The 13,537-nt window shown below is 43.4% G+C and overlaps 1 protein-coding gene across 1 annotated transcript in view; it reads left to right on the forward strand.

Moving 5' to 3' along the window:
* Positions 1-13,537, forward strand: part of itga1 (integrin, alpha 1) — a 216,134-nt gene that overhangs the window by 74,855 nt on the left and 127,742 nt on the right. The window lies entirely within an intron of this gene.

A 13,537-nucleotide genomic window follows, 5' to 3' on the forward strand; every position in this document is an offset into this window, starting at 1 on the left:
GCTCTGCTCTCCGTTCCGGGACTCAGCCCACACTCGCTCTGTTCCTCGCTCCGGGATTTGGCCTACACTCGCTCTGCTCCCCACTCTGAGACTCGGCCCACACTCGCTCTGCTCCCCACTCTGAGACTCGGCCCACACTCGCTCTGCTCCCTGCTCTGAGACAGGGCCCACATTCGCTCTGCTCCCCGCTCTGAGACTCGGCCCACACTCGCTCTGCTCCCCGCTCTGGGATTCGGCCCGCACTCACTATGCTCCTCGCACCGGGATTAGGCCCACACTTGCTCTGCTCCCCGGTCCAGGACTCGACCCACACTCTCTCTGCTCCCTATTCCGGGACTCGGCCCACACTCGCTCTGCTCCCCGCTCTGGGACTTGGTCCACACTCACTCTGCTCCCCTCTCCAGGACTCGGCCCACACCCGCTTTGCTCCCTGCTCTGGGACTCGGCCCACACTCGCTCTGCTCCCTGCTCCGGGACTCGGCCCACACCCGCTCTGCTCCTCACTCCGGGATTTGGCCCACACTCGCTCTGCTTCCCGCTTCGGGATTCGGCTCATATTTGGTCTGCTCCCCGCTCCGGGATTCGGCCCACACTCGCTCTGCTCCCCGCACTCGCTCTGCTCCCCGCTCCAGGATTCAGCCCACACTCACTCTGCTTTCCGCTCTGAGACTCAGCCCACACTCACTCTGCTCCCCGCTCCGGGATTCAGCCCACACTCGCTTGCTTTCTGCTCCGGGATTCAGCCCACACTCGCTCTGCTCCCCGCTCTGAGTCTCGGTCCACACTCGTCTATGCCCCACTCTGTGACACGGCCTGCACTCACTCTGCTCCCTGCTCCAGGACTCGGACTGGTTTCTGGCCCACAACTGCAAGGATAGCAGGAAATAACTCAAGCAAGGAGTTAGGAGGGCTTACAGGGGCCATGACATATTTTTGGCCAACAGGAATAAGGAAAATCCTCAGACATTTTATACCTATATATGGAGCAAGGGGCATAACTGGGGAAAGGGGAGGAGGGAAGTTATACATGAAGCTCGAGGATGTGGGTAAGATCCTTAATGAAAACTTTGCATCGATATTCATAAAGGAGAAGGACCTGATGGATGGTGAATCTCTGGAGCGGTACGTTGATGTTCCAGGGCATGACGATATTAAAAAAAAGATGTGTAGGTTGTTTTGAAAGTTATTAAGGCAGGTCCATGTCCAGAACATCATGGGGTCTATCCCAGAATGCCAAGGGAGAAAGGTGAGGAAATTCCCAAAGCCTTGTTAGAAATCTTTCTATCCTCTTCAGTCACAGGAGACGTTCCATACAACAGAAAAAAGCTGACATTGTTCCTTTATTTAAGAAGAACAACAGAGATTATCCAGGAAATTACAGGCCGATGAGCTTTACATCAATAGTAGGGAAATTATTGGAGAAGATACTTAGGCATAGGATTTCCACACATTTGGAACATTATGGACTTATTAGCAATAGGCAGTATGGCTGTGTGTGGAGGAGTCGTGTCTCACAACCTTGGTTGAGTTTTTTGTGGAAGTGACAAAGAAGACTAATGAGGGCAGGATGGTAGATGTTGTCAATATGATCTTCAGCAAGGCCTTTGAGACAGTCCTTCACGGCAAGCTGGTGCAAAATGTGAAGTCAAATTGGAGAGACTGAATGGCCTGCGATTTTTTTCCTGGAGCATCAGAAGCTGAGGGGTGACCTTATAGCGGTTTATAAATTCATAAGCAGCATGAATAGGGTAAATAGACAAGGTCTTTTTCCAAAGGTAAGGGGGTCCAAAACTAGAGGGCATTAGTTTAAGGTGAGAAGAGGAAGAATTAAAAGGGAACTAAGGGGGGCAACATTTTCATGCAGATGGTGGTGCGTGGATAGATTGAACTGCCACAGAAAGTGCTGGAGGCTGGTACAATTGCAACATTTAAAAAGCTGGATAGGTATATGAATAGGAGGGTCTTAGAGGGATATGGGCCAAATGCTAACAAATGGGACTAGATCAGATTGTCTGGTTGGTATGGGCAAGTTGGACTGTTTCCACACTGTATGATTTTATGACTCTGTAGTAAGATAGAAACAGAACTGGCTTACTCAAAGAGGACAGAGATCTACACTAGAAGGGTGTTTCTCTGAATGGAGATCTGTGGTCAGTAGTGTTCCGCAGGGATCAGTGCCTCGAACCTTTGTAGCTTGTAATAAATATAAATGATTTGGAGGCGAATATAGCTGGCCTGATTAGTAAGTTTGCGAACAACACAAAGATTGCAGAAACTGTGGATTGTGAGGACGATTGCCAAAGGATACAACAGGATATAGATTAGCTAGAGACTTGGGCAGAGAAATAGCAGATAGAGTTTAATGCAAACAAATGTAAGATGATGTGTTTTGGAAGATCTAATACAGGAGGAAAGTATAGACTAAATGGCAGAATCCCTCATTGCAATAACATACAGAAGTATCTTGGTATACAGGTCCACAGTTCCCTGAAAGTGGCAACATAAGGTGGTCAAGAAGGCAACTGATGATGCTTGCCTTCATCAGTTGTGGCTTAGAGGAGAAAAAATGGCCAGTTATGTTCCAGCTGTATAGAACTTTAGTTAGATCACATTTGGAATATGGCAGACAGTTCTGGTCGCCACACCAGCAGAAGGGAGTGGAGGCTTTGTCGAGGGTATAGAAATGGTTTACCAGGATGTTGCCTGGTTTGGAGGTTATTGGCCATGATGAGAGATTGGACAAACTTGCTTTGTTTTCACTTGAAAATTCAAGGGTGAGGGGTGACCTGTTATAAAACTATAAGAGGCATGGATTGAATGGATCTTCAGAGTCTTTTTCCCAGGGTAGAAATGACAATTTCTAGGGCTATGGGTTCATGGTAAAAAGGATTAGGTTTAAAGGAGATGTGAGAGGCAGGGTTTTTTTTCCACAGAGAGTGGTGAGTGCCTGGAATGTGCTGCCAGAGGAGGTGTTGGAGGCTGATACAATAGCAACATTCAAGGGACATCTTAACAGAGATATGAATAGATAGGGAATAGACGGATATGGAATATTTAGGTGGCAAAAGATTTTTACTTTAGAAAGGCATCTTGTGTTGGCGTTGTTGTGTTAGCAGTTAGCGTCTTCTGTTAGCAACTGTTGTTCCTGTGCTGGAGTGTTCTTTGTTCTTTGGAATGCGCTCCACTGATTCATATTGTGACAAAGTATCTATATGTCAACTTGGTTTTTATCCTGATGAAATATAGGAAACTTGTGGCAAAATACTTCAAAGTGTTGGTAAGGAAGTCTGCTTCAAAATACTCTTCATACTCTTTTGGGGAAGATGAGATTTCAAATGAAGTGGCTATGCTTAGCTTTCTCTTACTCAACAAGGCTCTGAAACTATTCACTATTGAAGCTTTAGAGGACAAATCCTTCAGTGGCACCACATTTGTGAGCTGAGAGCAACATGGACAGGAACCTGGAGTAAAAAGAGACGTTTTGTCAGTTCACAGTGAAAGGCAGACTGAAGCAATTAGCACCACCTGTGACAGGAAACATGAAGTTTTTCAAGTCTTTCTTGTGAAAAAGTGTCACTTGAGTAATGAGTATGACTTGTCTGGAAACAACTTTTACAAAAGAATGGCCAAATTAGTTCTTTGCAAGTGCTGTGTTCTTTGAAGAATCTTGCCATGATGTTCGAAAGTATGATCTGACATGGATGGCCTGTCTGAAGAACACTGCATTGTCAAAAGCATTATTTCCATGAGATAAAGTATTGCTAGACAAATAAGGAGATCAGTGATTAAACTCTGCAAAGTCAGGGAAAACATTCACGATCAGGAAAAATATCAGCACATTATCTCCTTTACATTAGGCGACAATGCTCATTCGGAATGAGCTTTTTGCCATTATGTTAACTCTTTCAAAAAAACAAGACAAGCAGTTTGGAAGTGAACAGAGTATACACTGTCGGCACAGACTATACAGATCTGCATCAATTTTTCAAGAGGATGCAAAGTTCTAAGTTCTTGGAGAGTAGAAACTTCTGAATGCAACAGGAATGGTCAAAAGTGTAGTCACTGATTATTTCCATGGTGGGTACCTTGGTTTTAACTTTTTGTGATTGGTGTTAGTTATTGTACTGTATCTATTGGTTATTAGTACAGCATTGGCAATAACTATTAACTTAATAAAGTGATTAATGCAACGGTAATGCTCCATGTTCTTTTCAGTTAATTTTGTCAGTAGGTCTTAAACCTGTAGCTAATTTTGTATGTGTACACACATGGGAACTTACAAGTTGAAGGAGTGCAGTCTGATACTCCTGGTATCTGACTTTCATTAGCCTAGTAATCAGCAACTCTGTTCACATGACTTGCCCAGTAATGAACAGATTAAAATGCACAAAAGACTATCTGCCATTCTTTAAGTCACATATGTTTTGTTATTGTATTAATGCAACAAAATTAGCCTGGTGCATCGTAAAGAATTAACAGGTGGAATCTTCTTGATGAATTATATTCATGCTTTTGGATAATTTCCATGTTTGCAGAACAGACCCTGGCATTACCTTCCTGGAGTGGCCATTTTTTAATGTCTAATTAAGACAGCCAGACTCCTAAAGCTACAGGTCTAAGATGACAGTCCACATATGTGGGCAATTGGCAAGATGCTGTTACACATATGCTCTCTTCATTCATGGGATGTGGCTGTTACTGGCTTGGGCAGCATGCATTGCCCATCCCAAATTTCTCAGAGGATAGTGAATGGTCACTCATATTGCTGTGGGTTTGAGTGACATGTAGGCTAGACCAGATGTTCTAACATTCCAAACATAATATGAAGCGAGTATGAGTAACAGATAAACTACGTTGCAACACCTTATAAAACACATCAAACATTAATTCTGATTAAAGGGACAAAACGAGGACTGCACATACTGGAGATCAGAGTCGAGAGTGTGGTGCTGGAAAAGCACAGTTGATCAGGCAGCATCCGAGGAGCAAGAGAGTTGATGTTTCAGGCAAAAACACTTCATCAGGAATGAATCGATGAAGGGCTTGTCCGAAATGTCAATTCTCCTGCTCCTCGGATTCTGCCTGACTGGCTGTGCTTTTCCAGCACCACACTCTCGACATCGATTCTGATTTACGTGTATTTAGTAGATCACTCATCCATATTCCATGGATTTTCAGTGATGATTGCGCAATGTTCAGTACCATTCATGACTGCCCAGATAATAAAGCAGTCCATATTAGACTGGAGGCCTATAACGAGCAGTGTTCCATAAGGATCCATAAGGATTCCATAAGGATTCCATTTGTGGGCGGCACGGTGGCACAGTGGTTAGCACTGTTGCCTCACAGCGCCAGAGACCCGGGTTCATTTCCCGCCTCAGACAACTGACTGTGTGGAGTTTGCACATTCTCCCCGTGTCTGTGTGGGTTTCCTCCGGGTGCTCCGGTTTCCTCCCACAGTCCAAAAATGTGCAGGTTAGGTGAATTGGCCATGCTAAGTTGCCTGTAGTGTTAGGTGCAGGGATAAATGTAGGGGAATGGGCCTGGGTGGGTGCGCTTTGGCGGGTCGGTGTGGACCTGTTGGGCCGAAGGGCCTGTTTCCACACTGTAAGTAATCTAATCTAGTCTAATGGTCTACTGTTGTGCATCATTTATATAAATGGTTTGGATGAGAATATAGGGTTAGTAAGTTTGCAGATGACACCAAAATCGGTGGTGCGGTAGACAGCAAAGGTTGTTTCAGAGTACAACGGGATCCTGAGCAACTGGACCAGTGAGCCAAAAGAGTGGCAGATGGGCTTCAATTTAGATAAATGTGAAGTATTGCATATTTGTAAAATAAACTAGAGCAGAACTTACACAGTTAATGGTATGGCCCTGGAGAGTGTTGTTGAACAGAGAGATATAGGAGTGCAAGTACATAAATCCTTGAAAGTAGCATCATAGATAAGCTGGTGAAGAAGGTGTTTGGCAGGCTTGCCTTCATTGGTTAGAGCATTGAGTACAGGAGTTGGGAAGTCATGTTATGGCTGTGTAAGACATTGGTAAAGCTGGTAGACTGCATATAATTCTGGTCAACCTACTATAGGGAGGATGTTATTCCGTTGTTTATTCAAACTTTTATCCATTGTGTTTGATTCTAGTCACTTTTTAACTTATCTTCTTCAAATGAGAGATTCCTTCTAAAGCCAACAAATCCAGATGGCCAGGGAAGATAACCTGTGTAAGTGGTTTGATAACGGAAGTTGTTTCTTAGAAGAATACTATCTACACATTTTAGTCCTGCAGTTTCAAGCTATTTTATATTTTCTATTACTTGAAAAGTTAATTAAGCTTGGTAACTACTCTGCAAAAAACATTAAGTCTCAGTTACAATTTACCTTAAATAATGTTCATCTGATTTAACAAACCATACCCAAGTCAAATTCAGTGTTCTAATGCTGTTTTCAAAGACATGGAAAAGTAAGGGTGACCTCCCTTTGCATAAAACAGCTTTGATGTTGTTGTACTAATTTCCAAAATGCAGTAAACCTTCTTGTTGTCTAGAAGCGAATATAAGAGCTTTCTGATGATATTCTACTGTGGTGTCTCCTCTCCCACAAGCCACCAGTTAGCCCCAAAACAAAGCTAAGGCAAAGGAGCGACCGCAAACAACCCTTAGCAAGGACTAAGTATAAGTGGTAAATACTACAGAATGACAAGAATGATTACTGATGAAAATATTATATCTTCAACATTCACTCACCCCACCAGTAACACACAGAGGCAGCAGATTAAACCATCACCTTGTCCAACAGGTATGAGATTCTTGCTCCCTGTGTGGGTGAGAAAAAGGGCTGTGGACAGGATAAGCCAGCTGACCACGGCACCATGGTGCAGAAGGCCATTCAAGAGGGGGGAGCAAAAAGAAGAGTAGTTGTTAGAGGGGATTCCATAATTGGGGGACAGATAGTAACCTTTGCAAGCTAGATCAGGAGTCCTGAATGGTGTGTTGCCTGCCCGGTACCAGGGTGCAGCGCACCTCTGGCCAACTTGAATGGATATTGGAGCAGGACAGAGAAGATCGAATTGTTGTGGTCCACATTGACACTAACAACATAGGCAAGGCTAGGAAGGAGGACCTGTTTGGGGATTATCAAGGACTAGGAACGAAATTGAAAAACAGGTCCTCAAGGGTCATATCTCTGGATTACTGTCTGACTCACGTGCTAATTGGCATAGGGATAAGAAAATTAGGGAAGTAAATACATGGCTAAGAGATTGGTGTGGAAAAGAGAAATTCCATTTCATGGGACTTTGGCATCAGTTTTGGAACTGGGATCTGTACCAATGGGACGGGCTCCACCTGATCCGATCTGGAAACAGTGTTCCAGCGAAAAGGAAACTCGGACTTTAAACTTGAGAGTCGGGGGAAGGGAAAGGGAAAGCAACAGGGAGTATGGGGTCAAGTTGAAAGATAAGCAGCAGGTTAGTACGTGTGCAGGGTTTAAGTTCAAGGCAGACTAGGAATGGAGCAAAAAGGAAGGTTAACTTAGGACATATTACTAGACATGTTGGAAATCATGAGGATAAGAAACTTAGCATTAAGGTAGTTTGCCAGAAAACTCGTAGTATTCGTAACAAAATAGACAAATTAATGGCACAAATCATCATGAATGATTATGATGTGGTAGGCATCACTGAGACATAGTTGCAGGGAGCTCAGGACTGACAGTTAAACATCCAAGGATTTACAACTTATCAAAAAGACAGGGAGGTGGGCAGAGGGGGCGGGTTGCCTTGTTAGTTAAGAGTGAAATTAAATCTGTGGCACTGAATGACATAGGGTCAGATGATGTAGAGTCTGTGTGGGTGGAGTTGAGGAACCACAAAGGCAAAAAAAACATAATGGAAGTTATGTACAGACCTCCCATTAGTGGTCAGGACCAGGGGCACAGGATGTACCGGGAAATAGATAGGGCATGTCAGAAAGGCAGGGTCACAGTGATCAATATGCAGGTGGACTGGGTGAATAATGTTGCCGGTGGATCCAAAGAAAGGGAATCCATGGAATGCTTACAGAGAGGCTTTTTGGAACAGCTTGTGATGGAGCTCACAACGGAACAGGCTATTCTGGACTTAATGCTATATAATGAGCCAGACATTACAAAAGATCTTAAAGCAAGGGAACACTCAGGAGGCAGCAATCATAATATGGTAGAGTTCAGTCTACAGCATGAAAGAGAGAAGGCAAAATCAGACGTAATGGTGTTACAGTTAAATAAAGGTAATTATGAGGGCATGAGAGAGGAACTGACAAAAATTGACTGAAAGCAGAGCCTAGTGGGGAAGACAGTAGAGCTACAATGGTAGGAGTTTCTGGGTGTAATTGAGGACATAGTACAGAGGTTTATCCTAAAGAAAAGAAAGATTATCCGGGGAGGGATTAGACAACCATGGTTGACAAAGGAAGTCAGGAAATGTATCAGAGAAAAAGAGAGAGCCTATAAAATGGCCAAGAGCACTGGGAAATCAGAAGATTGGGAAGGCTACAAAAACAAACAGAAGACAACAAAGAGAGAAATAAGGAAGGAGAGGATCAAGTATGAAGGTAGGCTAGCCAGTAATATTAGAAATGATAGTAAAAGTTTCTTTCAATACATAAGAAACAAATGAGAGGCAAAAGTAGACATTCCACCACTCCAAATTGATGCTGAAGGCTAGTGCTGGGAGACAAGGAAATAACTGAAGAACGTAATAAGTACTTTGCATGAGTCTTCACAATGGAAGACATTAGTAATATCCCAACACTTGAGAGTTGAGGACAGACTTGAGTATGGTGACCGTTACAAAAGAGGAAGTGCCAGAAAAGCTAAAAGGTTGAAATATTGATAAATCATCTGGCCCCGAATGGCTACATCCTAGAGCTCTGAGGGAGGTGGCTGAGGAAATAGTGGAGGTGTTGGTTGTGATCTTTCAAAAGTTACTGGAGTCAGGGAAAGTCCCAGATGATTGGAAAACCAACAGAGAACATAGAACATAGAACAATACAGCACAGAACAGGCCCTTCGGCCCACGATGTTGTGCCGAACATCTATCCTAGATTAAGCACCCATCCATGTACCTATTCAATTGCCGCTTAAAGGTCGCCAATGATTCTGACTCTACCACTCCCACGGGCAGCGCATTCCATGCCCCCACCACTCTCTGGGTAAAGAACCCACCCCTGACATCTCCCCTATACCTTCCACCTTTCACCTTAAATTTATGTCCCCTTGTAACACTCTGTTGTACCCGGGGAAAAAGTTTCTGACTGTCTACTCTATCTATTCCTCTGATCATCTTATAAACCTCTATCAAGTCACCCCTCATCCTTCGCCATTCCAACGAGAAGAGGCCGAGAACTCTTAACCTATCCTGGTACGACCTATTCTCCATTCCAGGCAACATCCAGGTAAATCTTCTCTGCACCCTCTCCAAAGCTTCCACATCTTTCCTAAAGTGAGGCGACCAGAACTGCACACAGTACTCCAAATGTGGCCTAACCAAAGTCCTGTACAGCTGCAACATCACTTCACGACTCTTGAATTCAATCCCTCTGCTAATGAACGCTAATATACCATAGGCCTTCTTACAAGCTCTATCCACCTGAGTGGCAACTTTCAAAGATCTATGTACATAGACCCCAAGATCCCTCTGTTCCTCCACCTGACTAAGAACCCTACCGTTAATCCTGTATTCCGCATTCTTATTTGTTCTTCCAAAATGGACAACCTCACACTTGGCAGGGTTGAACTCCATCTGCCACTCCTCAGCCCAGCTCCGCATCGTATCTAAGTCCCTTTGCAAACGACAACAGCCCTCCTCACTGTCCACAACTCCACCAATCTTCGTATCATCTGCAAATTTACTGACCCACCCTTCGACTCCCTCATCCAAGTCATTAATAATAATACAACCACTGTTGTAACTCCCTTGTTCAAGAAGGGATCAAGACAAAAGATGGAAAATTATAGGCTGATCAGTCTAATCTCGGTTGTTGGTAAAATTCCAGAATCCATCATTAAGAATGAAATTTCTAAATTCTTGAAAGTGCTGGGTCAGATTAGAACAAGTCAGCATAGATTTAGTAAGGGGAGGTTGTGCCTGACAAGCGTGTTGAATTCTTTGAAGAGGTAACAAGTAGGTAGACCAGGGAAGCCCAGTGGATTTTATCTATCTAGACTTCCAACAGGCCTTTGATAAGGTACTTCATGGGAGCCTGCTGAGTAAGGTGAGGGCCCATGATGCTTGAGATGAGCTACTGGCATGGATTGGGGATTGGCTGTCTGACAAAAGGCAGAGTTGGGATAAAAGGTTCTTTTTCAGAATGGCAGCGGGTGACAAGTGGTTTCCTGCAGGATTCAGTGTTGAGGCCGCAGTTGTTCACTTTATAGATTAATATTCTGGATGAAGGGACTGGGGGCATCTGATGAAGTTCGCCAATGGTACGAAGTTAGGTGGATAGGCAGGTAGTAAAGAACAGGTGGGGAGGCTGCAGAAAGATTTAGAACAGTTTAGGAGAGTGGTTGATTAAATTCAATGTGAGCAAATGCGAGGTTTTGCATTTTGGAAAAAAGAATACAGGCATGGATTATTTTCTAAACAGTGAAAAAATTCATGAAGCCAAAGTACAAAGGGATCTGGGAGTGCTAGTCCAGGATTCTCAAAAGGTTAACTTGCAGGTTGAGTCCGTGATTAAGAAAGCAAATGTAATGTTATCATTTATCTCGAGAGTTTGGAATACAAAAGCAGTAATGTGCTTCTGAGACTTTATAAAGCTCTAGTTAGACCCCATTTAGAATAATGTGTCCAATGTTGAGCCCCACACCTCAGGAAGGACAAACTGGCACTGGAGCATGTCCAGTAGAAATTCACACGGATGATCCCTGGAATAGTAGGCCTAACTTACAATGAACGGCTAAGGATCCTGGGATTGTATTCATTAGAGTTTAGAGGGTTGAGAGGAGATCTGCGTGGGTTTCCTCCGGGTGCTCCGGTTTCCTCCCACAATCCAAAAATGTGCAGGTTAAGTGAATTGGCCATGCTAAATTGCTCGTAGTGTTTGGTGAAGGGGTAAATGTAGGAGAATGGGTCTGGGTGGGTTACGCTTCAGCGGGTCGGTGTGGACTTGTTGGGCCGAAGGGCCTGTTTCCACACTATAGGTAATCTAATCTAATCTAATCTAATCTAATAGAAATTTACAAGATAATGCATGGCTTAGAAAGGGTGGATGCTGGGAAATTGTGAAGTTGTTTCTGTTAGGCGGGGAGACTAGGACCTGTGGGCACAACTTTCGAATTCGAGGGAGTTAGTTTACAACAGAAATGAGGAGACATTTCTTCAGCCAGAGAGTGTTGGGCCTGTGGAATTCTTTGCCACAGAACACAGTGGAGGCCGGGACTTTAAATGTCTTCAAGGTAGAGATTGATCATTTCTTGATCTTGCGAAGAATTGAGGGCTATGGGGAGAGTTTGTGTATGTGGAGTTGAAATGTCCATCAGCCATGATTAAATGGCAGATTTGACTCGATGGGCTGAATGGCCTTACATCCACTCCTATGTCTTATGGTCTCATGGTCTTATCTCTGTGTTGCATTATGGTAACCTTGGGGATGTGATGGCATCGTGCTATTATTGCTGAACTATTAATCCAGAGACCTAGGTAATAGTCTGGGGACCTGGTTTCAAGTCCTACCATGGCAGATGGTGACATTATTCAGTGGTCCTTCATGACCTCTGACAACCAGAAGAACAAGAAAAGCGGATGTGTGGGAAATTGTCAGTTATAGTTCCTTCTCAAAGCCTCATATTATACTACCTTGGAATTACCACTGCTCCTTCAATGTTAGTGCATCAGAAGCCTACCAAACCCTTCCCTAACAGCCTTGCAAGTGGGTTTACACAGCATGGAACTACAACATCATGAAGATAACTCACCATCACTTACATGAGTGGAATCTGCAATGGATAAAAATGCTGGCTTGCCAGTAGGGCCATATTCCCCAAGGAAATAAAAATTGAGATTATGTGCTAAGTGTTGCAATGAAATAACCTGCTTAGTATCTGCTGTTCATCATCAAGGGACAGTCAGAGTTAACTGTATTATATGGGACTGATTTCACATTGATACGATCAGTTTGGAGCAGTTGATGCCATTTCCTGAAGAGTATTAGCAACATTTTAACAACAATCCTTTAGTTTTAATGGAGCTTTCCCAGCTGTCAAATTAACATACTTGTTGACTACTGTTTCTTGACGGTACTAAGTTGCTTTATGAACTCATTACCTTCTTTCGATAGACATTTACGAAAGCACGTAGACTATATGTTCCTTTTTGAAAACATGCTTTGTCATGGAGGTAAACATAATCCACCTGGAGAAATAGAAGATAAAGACATTTACATTTTGTTTCGTCACCCATAGGACACAGGCATCGCTTACTGGCCCAGCATTTATTACCTGTACCTAGCCGCCCTTGAGAAGGTGGTGGTGAGTTGGTTTATTGAAATACTGCAAGTCTTCAAAGTTCTACACTGAAACAAATGAGCTTCCTTGCCTTATAGTCATAGTTGAGAAATTGCTCAAGGCATCGTCTACTCTGGTCGATCACAAACCTCCCTTCACTGGTCAAAATACATGTTGAGAGACCCACCATTCGATGTGCTGTAAGACTGATTTTATCTTCAACAACCAGGGTCTGAGCTATTTGTTCACTATGCAAGTCTGATGGTGAAACAGGGCACAACAATGCCAGCCTATGGGATAATACCAGCCCTGATCAGACCATTTCTTGCTGTATGACATATAAACTCAGGAATGAGCATTAGGCAAGTATTTTTGGTCTTTATAGCACCTAATCAGCACTCTCCTCTCCTACTTAAATGCTGTTTTATCTTTGTTTTGGTATTTCTTGCAAATTCTCCTGAAGAGTGGAAGAAGAAAAGCTTTGACAAAATGTGCATTTTTCTCAGCAAAGCACGAATTCAATCCTTCCAAAAGACTGGAAATGTATCATTCCAAAAGGCAGATTAAGACACATAAATGGTTCTTTATTTCCCCTTAGCTCTGACATGATCATTACAAGTTATCAGTGGTGAGATTTCTTAGGAAATGACTGAAGTGGTTAGAGTTTCCTGTTGGGTTCTAATTGGATACAGCTCAGAGTAAATAATCTGACCATGAGGGAAGAATCATTTCCCTTAGTTACTGTGTGATGTGGTACTGAGGAAAAATGTGATGATCTCTGTTGCTGGCAAGTTCTAAATAAAAGCTCCACATGCCAGAGATAGAAATCAAGCCATTTGAAGTACTCTGAGAACATAGGATCACAGCTTCTTGTAGAGAATGTGTAAATGTTAGCATACAATAGTTCAGCGGTTGAAGGAGCACACATATCATTTCTTAGAAATAACACGAGAGATACTGTTGGAGGAGGAGTGTACTATATTTATCAAAGTGAAAGGTGTCGACTTCACCCTCCTATCCCTGCATCAGTCTTCACTGTTAAAATGATGGAA

The sequence above is a fragment of the Hemiscyllium ocellatum genome, chromosome 1 (assembly GCF_020745735.1).
Source record: "Hemiscyllium ocellatum isolate sHemOce1 chromosome 1, sHemOce1.pat.X.cur, whole genome shotgun sequence".
NCBI lineage: Eukaryota > Metazoa > Chordata > Chondrichthyes > Orectolobiformes > Hemiscylliidae > Hemiscyllium > Hemiscyllium ocellatum.